Source organism: Meriones unguiculatus, chromosome 18 (genome assembly GCF_030254825.1).
Source record: "Meriones unguiculatus strain TT.TT164.6M chromosome 18, Bangor_MerUng_6.1, whole genome shotgun sequence".
In the NCBI taxonomy this organism is placed as follows: domain Eukaryota; kingdom Metazoa; phylum Chordata; class Mammalia; order Rodentia; family Muridae; genus Meriones; species Meriones unguiculatus.
In genome coordinates this window covers 40,616,826-40,631,373 of record NC_083365.1, presented here as the reverse complement: position 1 = coordinate 40,631,373, position 14,548 = coordinate 40,616,826, and positions in this window count along the sequence as shown.

Sequence of the window (14,548 nt, the reverse complement as noted above, 5' to 3'; positions counted from 1 at the left end):
ACATAATAGAGACTATATGCAGCAAGCTGATTGCCAACATCAAATTAAATGGAGAGAAACTCAAAGCAATTCCACTAAAATCAAAGATACGACAAAAATGCCAAATTTTTCCATATCTCTTCAGTATAGTACTTGAAGTTCTAGTTAGGGCAATAAGACAACTGAAAGAGAACATGGAAATACAAATTGGGAAGGAGGAAGTCAAAGTATCGCTGTTTGCATAGGATATGATAGTGTCTGTAGGAAACCCCAAAAATTCCACCAGAGAATTCAAAGAGCTGATAAACAGCTTTATCAAAGTTGCTGGATATAAATTAATTTAAAAGTCAGTAGCCCTCCTTTCACAACTGAAAAACTGGCTGAGAAAGAAATTAGGGAAACTACACCCTTCACAATAGCCAAAAATAACATAGAGGATCGTAGTGTAACTCTAACCAAGAAAGTGAAAGACCTGTATGACAAGTTTGCAAGTATCTGAAGAAAAAAACTAAAGAAGATATCAGAAGATGGAAAGATCTCCCATGCTCAAGGACTAGTAGAATTAACATAGGGAAAATGGCCATTCTACCAAAAGGAATCTACAGGTTCAATGCAATTCCAATCAACATAGCAACACAGATTTTTAAATATCTTGAAAGAATAATTCTAAACCTCATATGAAAAACAAACAAACAAAAGAACGGAATAGCTACAACAATCCTATACAATAAAAGAACATCTGGAGGTACTTCCATCACTGACTTCAAGCTTCTCTACCCAGCAATAATAGTAAAAACTGCATGGTGCCAGCATAAAAATAGAATTACTTGATCAATGAAATAAAATTGAAGACCCAGAAATAAACCCACATACGTACTGTCACTTAATACTTTACAAAGATTATAATGGTAAAAAGACAGAATCTTCAGCAAATGGTTCTAGTCTAACTGGATGTACACATGCAGAAAATGCAAATAGATTCATATTTATCTCCCAGCACAAAACTCAAATCCAAGTGGACAAAAGATCTCAATACAATATGAGATACAATAAAACTGTTAGAAGACAAAATGGAGAAGATCCTCAAATCATTGGCACAGTAGAAAACTTCCAGAACAGAATACTAACAGATCAGGCTTTAAGATCCACAATTAATAAATGGGACCACTTGAAGCTGAAAAGCTTCTGTAACTGAAAGGACACAGTCAATAGAATGAAATGACAGTGTACAGATTGGGAAAAGATACGATGTGGCTAATATCCAAAATATATGATGAACTCAAAAACTCAACTAGATATAACCTAGAGAAACTGCTCAGATGTAGCCCATGGCAGCTCAATATCCAAGCTAGTTCCCTAGGAAGGAGAACAGGGACTGTATCTGACATGAACTCAGTGTCGGGTTCTTTGACCACCCCAACTCCCCGAGCTGGGAGCAGCCTTGCCAGGCCACAGAGGATGATAATGCAGCCAGTCTTGATGAGACCTGATAAGCTAGGGTCAGATGGAAGGGGAGGAGGACCTCCTCTATCAGTGGACTTGAAGAGGGGAATGGGAGAAGATAAGGGTGGGAGGGCAAAATTGGGAGGGAATGAGGCAGGGGACTACAGCTGGGATAAAAAGTCAATAAATTGTAATTAATATTAAAAACAAAAATTTAATAAAAAAACCCCAAACACCAATAAGCAAAATAACCCAAGTAAAAGATGGAACACAGATCTATACAGAGAATTCTAAACAAAGGAATATCAAACAGCAGAGAAGCACTTAGAGAGAAGCTCAATGTCCTTTGTCATCAGGAAAATGAAAATCAAAACGACTCTGAGATTCCATCTTACACCAGTCAGAATGGTTAAGATCAAAATCTCAAGGAACAGTATATGCTGCTAAGGGTGTGGAGAAAGGGGAGCTCTCTTCCATTGCTGGTGGAACTGTAAACTTGTACAACCACTTTGGAAATCAATCTGGCACTTTCTCAGAAAACTGGAAGTGGCTTTACCTCAAGACCCATCTATACCGATCCTGGGCATAAGACTAAAAGTCGCTCTATCATGCAACAAAAACATGCTCGACTATGTTCATAACAGTTTTATTCACAATAGCCAGAATCTTGAAACAACTTAGATGTTCCTTAAACAAACAAACAAAAAATGGGTAAAGAAACCATGGCACATTTACACAATGGAATATTACTCCATTGTTACATGAGGTCCCATTTATTGATTTTTGATCTTCAAGCCTGAGCTTGGTGTTCTGTCCAGGAAGTTGTCTCCTGTGCCAATGCATCCAATGCTCTTCTCCACTTTTTCTTCTAACAGATTTAGTGTGTCTGGCTTTATGTTGAGGTATTTGATCCACGTGGACTTTAATTTTGTTCAGGTGATAAACATGGATCTATTTGCATTTTTCTACATGTAGATATCCAATAGGACCAGTACTATTTGTTGAAGATGCTTTCTTTTTTCCATTGTATGATTTTGGCTTCTTTGTCAAAAATCAAGTGTCTGTAGGTATGTGGGTTTATTTCTGGATATTTGATTCAATTCCATTGATCCACCATTCTGTTTCTATGCCAGTACCATGCCATTTTGATTACTGTTTCTCTATAGTACTGTTTCTCTATCCCTGATCTCAAAGAAGATCTTTTATTATATAGGGTTGTGTTAGCTATTCTGGGTTATATTGTTTTTACTATTTGATGTTGAGAATTGTTCTTTCAAGGTCTGTAAAGAATTGTTTTGGTGTTTTGATGGGAATTGCGCTGAACCTGTAGATTGCTTTTGGTAGAATGGCCATTTTTCCTATGTTAATCCTACCAACCCATGAGCATGGGAGATTGTTGCATCTTCTGATATCTTCTTCAGTTTCTTCCTTCAGAGACTTGAAGTTCTTGTCATAGAGGTCTTCCACTTGTTTGGTTAGAGTTATACCAACGTACTTAATGTTATTTGTGGCTATTGTGAAGGATGTTGTTGCCCTGATTTCTGTCAGCCTATTTGTCTTTTTTATACAGGAGGGCTTATGTTTTTGTTTTTGTTTTTCTGAGTTAATTTTGTATCCACCCACTTTGCTGAAGGTGTTTATCAGCTGCAGGAGTTCTCTGGTAGAATTTTTGTGTTCACTCATATATACTATTATATCATCTCCAAATGGAGATACTTTGACTTCTTCCTTTCCAATTTGTATTCCCTTGATCTCTTTTAGTGTTCTTATTGTTCTAGCTATAACGTTCAGTACTATGATAAAGAGATATAGAGTGGGGCAGCCTTGCCTTGTCCCTGATTTCAGTGGGATTGGATTGAGTTTCTCTCCATTGAGTTTGATGTTGACTATAGGTGTTCTGTAAATTGCCTTCACTATGTTTAGGTATGTGCCTTGTATCCATAATCTCTTTAAGACTTTAAACATGAATGGGTGTTGGATTTTGTCAAGGGCTTTTCTACATCTAATGAGATGATAATGTGATTATTTTTCTTTGACTTTGTTTAAATAGTGGATTATGTTAATTGTTGGTGTGCTGAAAAGCTATTGATTTTACAAGATAATTTTGTATCCTGCCATATTCCTAAGTTTGTTTATCATTTTTGAATCTTATTGGGGATCTCTAATATCATATCATCTGTAAATAATGATATTTTGCCTGCTTCTTTCCCTAGATGTAACCCTTTCATTTCCTAACCTTTGCTTATTGTTCCAGTTAGCACTTAGAACAAAATACTCAAAATGAGTAGGGATAGCAGACATCCCTGTATCTTCCCTTACTTCTGCAGGGTGCTCCAACCTTTTCTCCATTTAGGATGATAATTTTGTGGGTATCTCATATAGGGATATTATTGTGTTGAAGTATATTCCCTCTAGCCCTTCATCTTCTAAGATTTTTATCAGGATGGCATGTTGGATTTTGTAAAAAAAAAAAAATTAAAAAACTCTACCCTTTGATACAATCACATAGTATGTCAATTTAAGTGATATACTGCATTTATTGACTTGTGATTGTTTCTGCATTGGTCATATTGGATGATATTTTTAATGTATTTATGTATTCTGTTTGCAAGTGTTTTATGAGGATTTTAAATCTATGCGTTGATCAGGAATATTGTTCTGTAGTTTTTCTTCTTGTTGCTGCTGCTGTAACTTTATCTGGTTAGATGAAACTGACTTCTTAGGAGTGTGAGGGTGCTCCTTCTCTTTTGCTTTGTGGAATGTTTTCTTTTTATTGTAATGATTTATTATAACTTATTCAATTTGTATCCCAACTGTGGCCACCCCCTTGTCTTCCCCTAATCCCACCTCCCCTCCCTCCTCTCCCCTTATGGCTTCCCCTAGTCCACTGATATGGGAGGTCCTTCTCCCCTTCTATCTGACCCTAGTCTATCAGGTCTCATCAGGACTGGCTGCATTGCCTTCCTCAGTGGCTTGGCAAGGCTGCAACCCCCAGGAAGAGGTAATCAGAGAGCCCTTCACTGAGTTAATGTCAGAGAGTGTCCTGTCTTCCCTTATTAGGACACTCACTTGGATGCTGAGTCTATGGGTTACATCTGAGCCTGGGTTTTATATGCTCTCCATGCATTGTCCTTGGTTGGTGTATCAGTCTCTGCAGGGCCCCAAAGCTCAGTTTTTGTTTTGGGGGGGCATGTTTTAAGAAAGTTTGGCTGTATATCTTCTTTGAAAGCCTTGTATTATTCATCTGTGAATCTATCTGGTTTTGGAAATTTTAAACCATAAAGCCTTTTTATTACTATTTCAATCTCTCTATTTGTTATGAGTCTGTTCAGGTTGTTAAATTCTTTTTGATTTAATTTCATTAGTATGACTGAGAATATAAATTCTTTTTTTGTAGAGCTTTCAAGCTTACTGGTTTGTGGGTCTTTAAGATATTTTCTTATTGTAAATTTCTTTGGTAAGTGTTGAAATGTTTCCCTGTTTATATCTGATTCTGTTAAGTTGAGTTTCATCTTTCTGTTTTGGCTTAGATGGTCCAAGAGCCTGTCAATGGTTTATCTTTTCAATCTTTTAATATTTTTTTGTTTTTATTTTATTGAATCTGCTCCAATTTTTATTATTTTTTGCCATTGACTGGTTTTAGGTTTTGTTTGTCCTTGTTTCTTTTTTTTTCAAATTTTTGAGTTGCATCAATAAATTTGTACTTTATGTGATTTTTTATTATAGGTACTTAGAGCAGTGAACTTTCCTCATAGGACAGCTTTCAAAATGTTTGGAAGTTGTGTTGTTTTGTTTTCATTTAGTTACAGAAAATGTTTTATTTTTTTTAATTATTTTTCTTAAAACGATTCATCATTCAATAATGAGCTGTTTATTCAGATCCCTGAGTTTGAATATTTACTAGACATATGTTTGCTTAGAGAAAAGTGTTTTTTTTTTTTTTTTTTTTTTTTTTTTGGTCTATTGTGGTAATATAAGATACAAGAAGTAATTTCAGTCTTTTGAATCTGTAAAATTTCTTTTAAATCCTTTTAAATTTAAAATTTCTTTAAATGGTCTATTACAAAAATATTTTAATATTTCATTTTTCTGCTAGGTAATATTCTTTGGTGTTTGCATGGAGTATTCCAGATGATCTGTCTACTGTAGAAATAGGGTACTAAAATGATGAATAGTATTAATCTATGTATTTACATCTAGCAGTATTTTTGTATGAAACTGGGTGAACCAGAGTTTGGTGCAGATATGTTTAGGGTAATAATGTCTTCTTAGTAATTATTCTCTTGATTATAATAAAATATCTCTCTTTATTCTTCTGAATAAGTTTAGTCTGTAATCTGTTTTATCAGGTATGATGATAGTGACCTCTTTTTGCTTCCTGGTACCATTTGATTGGAAAGCTATTGTCTATCCTGTTAATCTAAGGAATTGTTTCTTATAGACAAAAAAGATGGCTTTTGTTTCTTATGTAGTTTCATTGGAAAATTAAAGCCACTAATATTTAAAACTAGTACTAAAATATGCATCTTGTGGTCAAGTAATTGTGGTGATGATACTTGCTTTTTTGCCCAATGCTGGAATGCTAGTGAATTTAGGTATGCCCTGGTTACTCGCACGCCTCGCTGGGTGCCTGTGCCCATTGAAGCCCTCATGCTATGACTCTCTTCAGACAGAAAAGGGATCTTGGAACTACAGCCGCCATTGTTACTGCCATCTCATTGGCGGCTGTTGGAGCTACCACCGGGGCATTAGCCATGAGTCATACTGTGCAGACTGCTCAGACCCTGAATAATCTTTTAGCCAATGTAGCTCATGCCTTAGATATACAAAAAGGAATTAATGCTCAACTAAAAGGAGGCTTGATGGTGTTCAATCAGAGGATTGACCTTGTGCAGGAGCACATTGATACCCTATGGCAAATCGCTCAACCTGGCTGTCAATGGAAGTATGCTGGACTTTGTGTCACTAGCATACAACATGAGAATTTTTCCTGTGCTGCAAATCTTTCTAAACAATTGTCTAGCTATATTTTAGGTAATTGGACTGGAGAATTCAATACTACGATGGAACAGCTGAGAGTGGCCATTATCATGGTAAATTCTACCAGAGTGGACGCAGGACTAGCCACAGGATTATCATCATGGATTGCTGCAGCCATGAATCATCTGAAGGAATGGGCAGGCATGGGCAGGCCCTCTGGTGTTGGTCTCCTTGGTTTGCCTGTGGTGTATATGCAAGATTACAGTCTCACAACAGAGTAATGCAGCCATGATCATTCATGCCTTTACAGCTATTGAAGCAGGACAGTCTCCCCAAGCGTGGTTGGCTACCATAAAAAGCTAAAATGTTATGCTCAGGATGCGAGGCTAAGCACTGCATTCAGGGTCAGCCGCTGTAGACCCAGAGAAGAGCATGTCTGATTGCATGTGGGTTGATGTCCCAGGTCCCGCTTCTGAGAAAAAGTTATCGGACAGATCTGATGCTCTTTGGGTGGATGACACCTAAATGAACATTGGTACAAAGTCCCAATTTATTTCTAATATCAGAGATCAGACCTCTACTCTTGCCTGATGCGTCTAAAACAAAAGGGGGGGGGGGGAACTGTAGAAAGCTGCGTAATGCCGCACCTTAAAGATGGAGCTGGTTTCTGCCTTCCACCTTCCCGATGGTGAGTGCTCTCTGTCACAAACAACTCCACATTTGGCTAAGGCTGAGGATCTGGCTTGCTTCCATGTATGTGGACCTATCTGCATTGCCCACGTGGCACGCTGGGGTTGGTTACCTAGAGGCTATTTAAGCTGTGGGTCAGATGATTGTTCAAGGTTCCTGAATAAACTGCATTGAAAAAAAAAAATTAACCCCCCCCCCAAAAAAAAAAACCAGAGACTTCAGAAGCTCTCTCACTCATCTTCTTATAAGCAACCATAGTTAAATCAGAGGTGACCAAAAACAAAAACAAAAACATGACAATGGAAGGAGTACTATTGGAAAGTAGTGGGCGAGCTTAATGGGAGTAGAGGTGACAAACATGAATTATAGGAATTAATAATCACGTTATGTGATACACTTGAATGAAAATGTTAGCATAAATTTATTGATTTCCTGATTATGTTTAATAATAATAAGATCATCAAACCAAACACAGAAAAGAAAAACAGTCCAGTTTTAGTGGAACAGAGGAACAAAGAAAGCATTTTTCATCCTAAACAATATGAGCCAAAGGCATTGGAAGAATTCCTTTCTTTACCCAGAGAAAATATCCTTTGAATAAAGAGGTTGAGACTGAAGAGGACGCCCCCTAAGTAGACTAGTCTCCTAGTAGAGGGAAGGAAACACCAAACCACCTACAAAAAACGTCAACCCAAAATTTACCCTTTGTATAAGATATGTGCAGATAAAGACAGAGCTGAGATTAAGGGAATGCCCAACTAATGCCTGGCCAAACCAAGAGACTCACTCTGTAGGAGAGTTCTAACCCGTGACACTCTGAACAACACTCTGCTAAACTTGCGAACAGGAGCCTGACAGAATGGTCCTCTGAGAGGTACTACCAACAGCGCCTCAAAACAGATGCCAAGATTCACAGCCAAACATTGGGCAACATTCAGGTAGTCTTGTGGAAAAGGGGGAGGAAAGAGAAAAGAATCTGGAAATGACAGGAGTTCCTCAAGAAGACCAACAAGGTCAAGTAACCAGGGCCAAGAATGGCTTGATGAGACTGAAGTAGGAACCAAGGACCATGCAGGAACTGGACCTTGGCCCCTTAAAAAGATGTTACAGATGGGCAGTTTAGGGTTCCTGTGGGTTCTCTAGTAAGGGAGTTGGCGACTGCATCAGACAGGGACTCACTTGCCAGCTTTTTTATAATTTTCCCCCGGAGGGACTGTCTTGTCAGGCCACAGAGGAAAAGAATGTGCCCAGTTCTGATGCAACTTGATGAGCTGGAGTGGATGGGAAAGGAAGTTCCCCTTTTCCAAGGAAAAGGGAAGGAAGAGGGGGAGGGAAGGAGAGAGAGAGTGAAACTGGGAGGGGAGGAAGGATGGAGCTACAACAAGGAGGTAAAGTGAATTAAAAAAAATAGAAGTCAATATTTTATGTTTTTAAAATGAACCCCTTTAAAAAATATTTAAGAATAAAATATTTTTCTATGTTATACATGCTTTGTATATTTATGTATTCATGTTTTTAAATATATTAGGAATATAAAGATACTTTAAAAAGAGGGAGAGAGAGAGATTGAGAACAGAAAGCACTTGGAGAATTATTATCTGAAAGAATATATCACAGAAGACTGGCAGTTAAATAAGTGAGGGAAATGTTCTAAAAGTGAGAAAACTAAAAACAAAGGAATATGAGCATCTATACAAAGAAGGAAAATCAAGGAACATACAGATAGACCATTTATTTCCACTTTCAACATTTTTTGAAATTTGTTTACAGTGAAAATAATTATGTAATAGAATATTCACTACATGTTTAAAAGTAAAATTAGCAACATAAAAAGACAAAAGTGGGAAGAAGAAAGTTGAAACAATTCAGGTTTTTTTTTTTTTAATAAATAAAGTGGTAAAGTACTAATTGAAATTGAACTTGGTGAAAGGTCATTAAAGTGGACTATAGAGCAATCAGCTAAAAACAAAATAAGATGAACACCCATATTTAGAAAAATGAAAGACAGGTTTTACCCTGCTTCTATTACTATGAATAAGTAAAAAGCTTTTACTGTGCAGATAAATTAAAAGGCTTTTAAAGGGAGATGACATATCAATGTATAATGTGGAGAATATTAGTAAGTTTTTGACTTTCTAGTTTTGCTCCTGATGTCTTAGACTAGATAACAGGGCAAAGGTAACATTACAGAAGCCCCAGTACTTAGCATTAGCAAAACAAGACAGAAACAAAACAAGGTAGAAACTTTCAAATCACACCTATCTCTGGTATTTTTTTTTCATTAAATTTCATATAACTGCACCAGCTCTCATTTGTCTGACAAGTTATGTGATTGAATTGTACATGGGAAGCCAATATTAATTTGCTACTTGTAACTGACTGGTGGGCACACAGAAAGCCCTTGAAAAGCCACACTCAGATATAAAAGAGGCAGTGTGAAAATGACAGCATGCTTCTGTAGGAAAATGTCTGTAAGTATGCTGGCATTTCTGTTTGCAGATATCTATAAGCAGCCATGATATATACAGATGTTGCAAATTTTCAGGACTTAGTTCACTGATCAGTGATAACTACTTAATTTGATCTAGCCCCAAGACTTCATAAATGCAATGTATTCTATCTGTAACTTAGAATCCTGTACTGCAAAGGAAAGAAATGTTCTTATGGTTTGGGAATTTTTTTTTTCTCTCTACCGGTTGTTGAATATGTGACCATGGTCTCACATATAGATTTGGCAATCAATAAAACTTGGATGAATTCCGTTGGGCTTACTTTGTGCCAATACGTTTAATTTTCTTTTTCTGTTTCATCATTAGGCATTTTCCCTTGAGTCATATCACCACCATCAATAGCGTCCAGGAAGCTCTTATTATATTGACATAAGAATGAGAAATCAGGCAGCAGAGGGGAAAGCAGGACCATATAAGCTGTTATTTAACTCTTCCATTGTTCAATGGAAAGCCAGAAGTTTCTGAGTAAATAATATGTTGTCTTTTGCTTCCATTACTGTACATCTGAGAGTGACTGATGACTTAACAAGCAGGTTTGTGCTCAGCAGCCCACAAAACAGAATGTACTGTTTTTGTCATGATTGTCTTAGGGTGGAGAATTCAACTCACTTCAAAACACTCTGTGAACAGTTTTCCAGCCAGCTTTCTGTAGTCCATGTCCTGTATCCCCAGTGTCTTATTTTTGATTGCCTCCTGTGTGGTGCTATTCTGTTTCCCGAAACGTCACTGAACAAAGTTTCACTAAATAGGATACCTTAAAATGACATGGTTTTGTTTTTGTTTTTTAAAAACAAACTAGAGGTTATAAGATCAAAAAATACAATCCCTTTAGTAACACTCATTTCTGCAAAGTGGCAGGGAGAAACAGTTCCATACTTTCCCTTGGCTTCTGCTGTGTCCACTAATCTTCTCAAATCCATGGAGTGCTGATATTTAACTTCAGTTCCTGCCTCTTTCATTACATGAGAATATCTCCCCGCCTGGCTCTGTGTTCTGTCTCTGTGTTCTTCTACTGTTCTTAAAGGGATACCAGTCATTGTGAATAGGGCACTTGTTTGTTTTCATAAGACTGTATTTTGTCTAGACGTATAGCTATCAACCCGATACCCAAAAAGATCATATTCTGAAGTCTTGAGATGTTGGATGTTGTTGTTGCTTTTAAAGGAACAGAATTTAGCCAAGTGCGTGCCTAGGAACACTATTTAATATCCTACCAGGAATTCTGTACACAAATTCCTAATTTTCTGTATTTCCCTTGAAGCTCCTGATATGAACTGTATTTTTACGTATGCACTTGTAGATTATTTAACATACATATATATATATATATATATATATATATATATGTAGCATCTGGGAGAGTGTTCTCAACCTGTGGGTCACAATCTTTTAGGGGGTCACATCTCAGATATGCTGCATATCAGATATTTATATTACAATTTATAACAGCAGAAAGTTTATAGTTATACAGTAGCAACAAAATAATTTTATAGTTGGGGGTCACCACAGCATTAGAAACTGTAATAAAGGGTGACAGCATAGGAAAGTTGAGAACCACTATTATGAGATCTTTCATCTCCAATTCTACTCCTTCAATTTGTCATTTTTTTGTGTGCTTGACCTAACTTAATCTTAATAGCTTATTAGAATTAATGTAGATAGTTAAATAAACCATTTAAATCTTGGTCACATTAGTGTGCGCTTATGAGGAGCACAGAAATATTATTCTCCGGACAGTTTACTTTCCCACATTTCTTGCCCCATAACCTCTGAACTAGTTTCATCAGTTGTCAGAGGCCTTCAATAGAATCCCAACATACTCAAGAGCCTTTTTAAGATCAGATATATCTGATCAAATGTGACACATTTGAGGAGGTACCATTTTCGTTCTATCATTGTCAGTGCCCTCCCTGAGAAAAACTACTCATCCTAGGCTTCCATCACCCTATGACACTGACTGATATACCATTACTGTCAAGTGGGTACAATCAACTCTTCTCTGTAAAACCTTCACAGCGCAATGTTGCAAGATGTGAATGGTCTCTGTGACACTCATATGCAGTGTCTTTAACATTTATTCTCAATATAAAATGACCCCTGTCCTTCTTTGACGATCCTGTTATTATGCACCATACACATTCAGAAGCAAGGTTTGTTTAACTGAGCTGTGTCCCTGAGTATGGCACTATTCTACAATTCTATGTATGTAAAACTCAATATCAAAAACAACTAAAGAGCAAATAAGTTGAAAATGTAAACAATTGGAAAGCTTCTGCAATCCCAAGTGAGCATGAAACCAGTCAGCCATATTAGCATTCAGAAGAGTCTGTGGCACTTTCAATAATCATTGCCACAAACCCAGCATGAGCAGACTTGAAGAAATCTCTCAGTTCCTGGCTTCTCCCTGGAGAAAGAAAAGACAGACTAGAAACTGCATCTGACATTTAGAGTATTTCAAAGGAACCTAAAAGACCTTTGCTAATCGAAACCTAAGTTCTACCCAATAAAAGACATGGATTTGGAGTTACAGAGAATGAAATAATAAAACTAGCTTGTGTAGCCAGCCATAGTCCTTTCTTTTATGTCAGTTTAAAATCTGCATAGAGGGAAAAATAAAACAAGAAAACAGCTCTTAGCATCTCCATGGGAAGAAAAAGCAGGAATACACATTATCTTGAATTTTGGAAGTCTAACTGAGGGAATGTTTTCTCGCTTGTATCTTGAGAAGTTTGATGGGGCATAGTATATAAGTGCTTGCAAAAGTCTTATAATAAAGGCAACTTTGGTAGATTTCTGTTACTCTGTGGAAACTGTAAGACAATAACTGGAGAGTAATAAAACTCAGAGCCACATCTTTAAAGAGAAAAGGCAAGAATAGAGTATGTCTAAAGACATGTTCAAGTACAGAATCACCTATGAAACTAATTTCAGTGTCTGCTTTGAAGCACTTTGCAACTCTTTTGTATTCAGATATCTCAAGGTCACTGAGAGCAAAAGAAGTCTGAACAGTGAGGTTCTACCCAATCTGATATGCAAAGGGATGAAGGCAGCAAGAAAGTACAAGTTTCTAGGAGGATAATCAACTAATCCCTGATTTGAGAATGTTTAAGAATACATACAACATGGCACATGTGTAGAAAATGCTGAAGAGCTTCTAGAAAGAAGTCTTTGTGAGGACTGATTGGTAAAGATCTTTCTGAACCCAAAGCAGTGACAAGTACTGGCACAGAAGGATTGATGAAGCAGACATAAAACGTGCCTGACTGATACAAAACAATGGGCTTTATTCACAGTACCACAAAACAGAAAAAAAAAAGAATGGATCAAAATGGGTGACTATTTCCTTAATGTGTAGAGCTCAACCAAATTTATGAGACAGACTAAGAAACAAGTCTTGTTGCACTCAAAACACTGCATCAACTCTCCATAAACTGACCTTATGACAATGAAGGCATGTAAAATGACAAAAATCTCAGGGGTCAGCAAATGGCTGAGTGTGGAGGTGCTTGGAACTAAGTATATCTACCTAGAGATAAAATACCTAGAGTGGTTGTACAGGTTTACATTCCCACCAGCAATGGAGGAAGGCTCCCCTTTTTCCATATCCTCTCCAGTATGTGTTGTCAATTGAGTGTTTGATCTAAGCCCAATATGATAGGTATAGGTGAAATCTCAAGATCGTTTTGATTTGCATTTACATGATGAATAAAGATGTGGAGCATTTCTTTGTTTTTCTGCCATTTGATATTCCATTATTGGGAATTCTCTGTTTAGCCCTGTACCCCATTTTTAATTGGATTACTTAGTCTGTTGGTGTTTCACTTTTTGAGTTCTTTATATTCTGGATATTAGCCCTCTGTCAGACAAAGGGTTGATAAAGATCCTTTCCCAGTGTGTAGGCTGTTATTTTGTTCTAATGACAGTGTCCTTTGCTTTACAAAAGCTTTTCAATTTCATGAGGTCCCATTTATTGATTGTTGATCTTAGAGCCTGTGCTGTTGGTGTTCTATTCAGGAAGTTGTCTCCTCTGTCAATAAGTTCAAGGCTCTTCCCCACTTTTTCTTCTCACAGGTTTAGTGTGTCTGGTTTTAGTTTGAGGTCTTTAATCCACTTGGACTTTAGTTTTGTGCAGGTTGAGAAATATGGATCTATTTGCATTTTTCTACATGTAGACATCCAGTTAGACCGGCACCATTTGTTGAAGATGCCAATTTTTCCCATTTTATGGTTTGGGATTCTTTGTCAGAAACTGTAGTACATTTACACAATGGAATACTACTCAGCAATTAAAAACAAGGATATCATGAAATTCACAGGCAAATGGATGGACCTAGAAAAGATCATTCTGACTGAGGTATCCCAGAAACAGAAAGACACACACAGTATATACTCACTTGTAAGTAGATAATAGCCATACACTATAGGATAAACATACTAAAATCTATAGTCCTAAAGAAGCTAAACAACAAGGAGAACACTAGGGAAGATGCTTAATTATCATTCAGAGCAAACTGGATAGATATCGGAAATTCAAGAAGACAAGGAATAGGACAGGAGCATTCCACCGAGGATCTCCGAGTAACTCTACCCTGCATCGTATTGAAGCAGATGCTAAGACTCATAGCCAAACTTTGGGCAGAGAGCAGGGACTCTTATGAAAAGAAAGAGAGAGATCTAGAGAGGACAAGAGCTCTACAAGGAGATCAACAAAGCCAAAAATGTCCATGCCCAGGGGTGCCTGTGGAGACCTCTGCTCCAACCAAGGACCATGAATGGAGAGGGCTTAAACATTCCTGCTCAGATGTAGCCCATAGGCAGCTCAGTCTCCAAGTGTGTCTCCTAGTAAGCGTAGCAGGTGCTGTCTCTGACATCATCTCAGTGGCCAGCTCTTTGGTCACCTACCCATGGGAGGTGCAGCCTTGTCAGGCCACTGAAAAAAGATGATG